This window comes from Hordeum vulgare, chromosome 4H, assembly GCF_904849725.1.
Source record: "Hordeum vulgare subsp. vulgare chromosome 4H, MorexV3_pseudomolecules_assembly, whole genome shotgun sequence".
NCBI lineage: Eukaryota > Viridiplantae > Streptophyta > Magnoliopsida > Poales > Poaceae > Hordeum > Hordeum vulgare.
The window spans coordinates 245,253,221-245,258,645 of NC_058521.1; positions in this window are offsets into that span (position 1 = coordinate 245,253,221).

Below are 5,425 nucleotides of genomic sequence, written 5' to 3' on the forward strand. Positions count from 1 at the left end.
TCATATCTTTTCCCAGAGGTGTTCTCATGAGAATGCAAATTCTTTTCCTCAATCAAGTGGTGTTTTCAATTCTTTTCAACTGGAGTCGTCATGTCAATTCTTCTCATCCGTTATGCTTCTCTTCAAGTCAATTCTATCCTTTTCAAGATTTGCAAGATCAATCTCTCATTTCTTTTCGGAGTTCATATCATCTGTCATAAGTGGTCATTGTTTTCCCCGCCCTCCCGCCCTTTTATTTAGTGATTCAATTATCATCCAAGTTCTTTTCATTTCATTGTTGCTTCCACTATCTTCTCTTCCGTGTTGTATCCGGTGATTCTTTGTGAAGATTCTCAGGAGTTTCGAGTTCACCATTCTTCATTCTTGTTTTCTTCTTCGGTGAATTTAATTCAAGCTCTCGGTGTTCATCATATCCTTTTCTTCCTGTGATGATTTCTGTGTTGGGAATTCTTATCAAGCCTCTCTTGTTATTCATTCATCTCCATTCTATCCGGAGTGTCAAAGATATCTCAGAAGTTTCTTGTTCTCAATCCTTTCAATTATTTCGAGGGTCTGACCTCATCTGGTTTTCATTTGTACCGGTGCAGATTCTCTCTTCCAAAGCTATTGTTTCAATGGTGGTTTCTTTTGAGTGGGCATGTAACCCACAAGTTCTTTTCCATGATCTTATCTGGCTCTTCTAATCTATCTTGGAGATCTCTAAATCTTTTCAAATGTGACATAGGTAAGATTTCCATCAGTCATATTTCTTCTTCTAGACCGATCTGAATTAATTTCCTTCGTTGGCTCAACTTTTCCTTATTCATTATTCCGGAGTGTCTCAGTAATTTTGGTGGTGTCCCTTCTCATTGTTCTCGGCTTGGAAGACCGAAGGAGTGTTTCTCTTAAATCTTGGTTAATTCCCTTGAAGATTGTCATCGCAGCTTCGTGTTATCCTCTCATTTGTTTTAGATTATGAGTAATTCTTTCCATATCTATCTGGTGCTTTGCAGAGTTGTCTCATTTCTAGATCCTCCGAAGGCCATCATTTCAGAAGATTTCTTCGTTCTCACCTTTCAGCTTTCATTCTCAAATTCTTCTCAATTGTTGTCTCTTCGTTCGTCTCTCAATTATTCTGGTGCTTCATTCAAGTTTTTCTCTTAGGTGGCTCGTGATCTCTTCATTCTCAAGTATTTTCATTCATTCTTGTTATCCCCATTCATTCCAATTCTTACCGGTGTCTCCTTCAAGACTTGTTCAAGTTTGTGCTCATATCTCTCCTAAATCTTTTCACAAGAATAAGTGGTATGCTAAATCAGTTGTTTGTCAACAATTTAATGATGAAGGATAAGCATAACATAATTCTTATTCTTGTTTCATAGTGATTTCAATTCTTCTTCTGGAGTGGCTCATGATATCAATTCTTTTCCCATTTGCTCCACCTTTTCTTTGCCTTTATTCTTTGAGATGGTGTTATAGCATTCTTGTTAGTGGGGGAGTCTCAAAGAGAATTTGTTTCAAGAATTAATATGTAAACCCACCAAATCATTTGTTCATGAGATATTTAACCCATGGTTTCTTCATGGATTTATCTGGATTTAGATTTCACCTAAAAGCTTTCCTAAGGTTTGTTGCTATTATGGTGGTTATCATTGATCCAAGTTTTCAATTTATCCTTTTCGTGTAAGAAGTTGTGCATATCGTCTTTCCCCCAATCAATCCTTGTATCTGTTAGTGGCTTCTTATCACCTCATTAATTGAGATGGGTTTTCATAAGTCCACTACAAGCGTGTTCTTTTAGTTGTTGGTTTGCCAACAACTTTGTCCAATTCTTCTTGCAAGGCTGCTTGTCAAATTCAATGGTGGTAGTAGTTGTCATTCTCTTCTTCATTCTTTCTTCCCAATGATCTAGTCTCTATTCTCTTGTCCTAGAGTTGTGATGTTGCTATTTTGGGTCAATCATCTTGTTCTGTCAAGATCATGGTCTCTCCTTGCTTTCTCAATTTAGTTGGTTTGTTGTGAATCTTGTCAAGATCTTTCCATTGTATCGATTTTTTTTCCTTTTTCCTACCGAAGTGTTGTCAAAATATTGAATGAATTCTTGGTTGTTCCTCATGTCATTCCTCATCTCTTTGCAACCTTCAAGATTCATTGGTTTTACTCTTTTGTCAAAGAAACAACTAAGCTTTACCTCTTGTTCTTTTCTCATCCTCTCCCCCCTTTTATTCTTAGGTCTCAGGGCGAGATCTCTTGTTAGTTTAGGAGAGCTGTGACAGCCCGAGACCGACGCTCCACATGATTCCCCTTTTATTCCGGTCTCGCCGTGTGATTCGTTTGGTTGCCGCACTCATCATTGCATCATGCACATCATCTGCATTGCGTCGGCACTCTGTTGTCGCAAATTTTCAAAACTTGCATCCGTTATTAGCTGTCGGTTCTCCCCGTTTTTGTCGTTGACCATTTCGAGTCAAACCACACACGCACACGCCCACGGCATTGTTAAAAATCTTGTTTTCAAAAGTGCTGAAAAATATTCTCGGATTAGGTTGAAACTTGGCGTGCGGTCTTAATATAGTGTAGGTAGGCCGCCTGTCGATTTTCGTCGCAATCGGAGCTCGTTTCATACTCGTACTGTTTATTATAAAGCGTCACTATAGCCGGTTTAATTGTCGGACGTTTGGTGTGTTAAAAAAACGGTCACGTGCCGCACCATTTCCCATTCATACCTACATAGCCCAACTACATGGCCCATTAGAGCCATCTAGCCACTTCCTCCGTTCATGGTTGTCGGATCGCGATCACACGGACGAGGTCCAACCTACCTTAGCCCAACCCTACATAAGAGACGCCCCATAGAGACACCTCTCTCACTCCACTAGGGTTTCCCCTAGCCATTTTTGCAGCCACCCCCCTAGAAAATCCCACCAACTAGGCCAAACCCTCTAAGTCCCGCAGCCCTAGCCTCCCTAGCCCATCTCATCCATCAGATCTTCATCTAAGGGCTGAGATTCATCCATTTCCCCACCTACCGGACATGTCCGCGGCCAACCCGGTAATGTCCGGCAACCAGAGAGCTGCTGCCTTCCCCGAGCAGCGAGATGCCCCAGCGTCGCCGGTACCCTGCGCCTTTGCCAACCCCGCCGCCTGCCAACGTCCCTCGGCCAGATCTGGCAGCCCGAGGCCGGATCAGCCGTCGGAGCCCCGGTCCCGCTGGTTAACCTCGCCAGAGCCGCAGTCTAGCCTCTCCTCGCCTGAAGTTGCTACCCAACTGTCGTTGGACACCGCCAGCCACCGGATCCGGCGCCCCCAACCCGGTCGCCTTCCTCGCCGCCCGCCGGTGCAGCATCGCCGGCCCAGACCGTCGGAGTCCAGCCGTCGCCCGGCGCAGACCATGCCAGCGTGCGGGTCGCTGCCCCATCGGCAGCTCACCCCCTCCCCCCGTTGACCTGCGTTAGCGCCAATGCTTGTGCCTGGGCCCCAACCGGCCTAGCTGGCTAGCCCCAGCCAGCCTACCTCGCCACTCCGCCCAGCCGGGCCTCCTCCACCGCCTCCTAAGCCCCCGACCCAGCTCGAGCCCATCACCGAGCCGGCCCAAGAGGCCAAGCTGAGCCGACCCCACCACGAGCCCCTCTAATTTTCACGAGGGCCCAGTTTAGCTATCCGCTCCATGCCTCTCTTTCGGCCCAATTCAACCAGACTCGGCCCGTAGGTTTTTTTTATTCCAGCGAGTTTATTAATTTCAGAAAAAACATTGTTTTAAAAATGCGCGTATCTTTTAATCCATGCATCGGATTGCGACAAGTTACATACGTAACTTGGCTAGAATTTTGCGTAGATTAATATTTTCCAACTCTCATGCATATTTAAAATTGTTTAGTGTGTTGTTTGCATCGGTTTGCGTGCCGACGTATTGAAAATGGTTTAGGTCGTAGTTAATTTTTGTAGCTCCGTTGGAGATGAGCCATATATGTAAATGGACTAGAACGATGAGTAGAATCATGTGAACCACTTTGTTTTGCCGTTTAACAAACATAAAAGGTGATTAGGACAAATCTAGAAAGATTTAAAATTTAACACATGCGGACCTTTCGGAGATGTTATGTGTCATTTCCAGGCACATTTAAAATGACTAGATAGGTAGATTATTTGTGCTTCACCCCTTGCCATGTTTAACGACATTTAATATAGCCGTCTACCTAAATGGGAGTGAACTTAATAATTAAATGTGGAGTTTCGTCAATATGCAACTCGTTGCATATTGAGCTTCACTTAGTGTGTAGCGTTTGAGTGTGTGAATTGCCGTGCCATGCCTTGCATATTTAAACTGAACATGCATCATATTAGGGTGTGCATCATGTCTTGCATGAGTCGTGGTGAATATCGTGTGTTGATTCTTGTTTCCGGTTTGCTTCGTCTCGATAGAGTTCCACAAGCGTGTCGGAATGTGAGGACTCGTTCGACTACGTTGGTTCTTCTGCTTCACGGAGTTGTTCTTCTTCCAAGCGGGATCTCAAGCAAGATAATCATTTCCCTAGATACCATTACTATCATTGCCATGCTAGTTGTTTCGTTTCTATCATTATGTCTCGATGCCTACCACCTGTTTAATATGCCTCCCAACATTGCCATGAAAACCGTCAACCCTTCTACCACCTAGCAAACCACTGATTGGCGATGTTACCACATGCTTAACCATTGGATAGTGTTGCTAGTTGCAGGTGTAGTTGCTTCCATGTGCTAACATGGGTTCCTTGTTATATCACCATATTAATTGCTATTTAATTTAATGCACCTATATACTTGGTAAAAGGTGGAAGGCTCAACTTTCTAGCCTGGTGTTTTGTTCCACCTTTGTCGCCTTAGTTTCGGCTACTGGTGTTATGTTCCATAAATGAGCACTCCTAACATGCTTGGGGTTGTTATGGGGACCCCGTAGATTCTCATTTTGGGATAAAGCTTGTCTAGCAAGGCCCAACATTGGTACTATATTTTCCCAACATAATAATACTAATAATACTGAAAAACATAAGGCGTCATGAACCCGAGGAGTAATTCAACATAGTACACGGAGGACCAGTGCTGATGGTGCTGGTCCAAAATAGAGCCACTTGTGGGGTCACCCGGGGCAACTCGGGGGATTTCTATCCGGCCACCATACGTATTGCTCATCCATTGTGTTGTGAGAACAACCTACGTTGCTCCTATCGGGATTGTCGACACGCCGAGCGGCCTTGCTGGACTTGTTTTACCTTTCTCCAGCGTCTTGTGCGATGGATTCCGAGGATGCTTTGGGTTATCTCGAGGTTGAGGTTTTCCAATAGCAACCCGAGGAGATCACGAGTTTCCCTAATTGCGGTCATTCCACCGCAGCGTGTGGTAGTTTGTGATGGACTAGTTGGAGCACCCCTGCAGGGTTAAATCTTTCGGAAAGCCATGTCCACGGTTA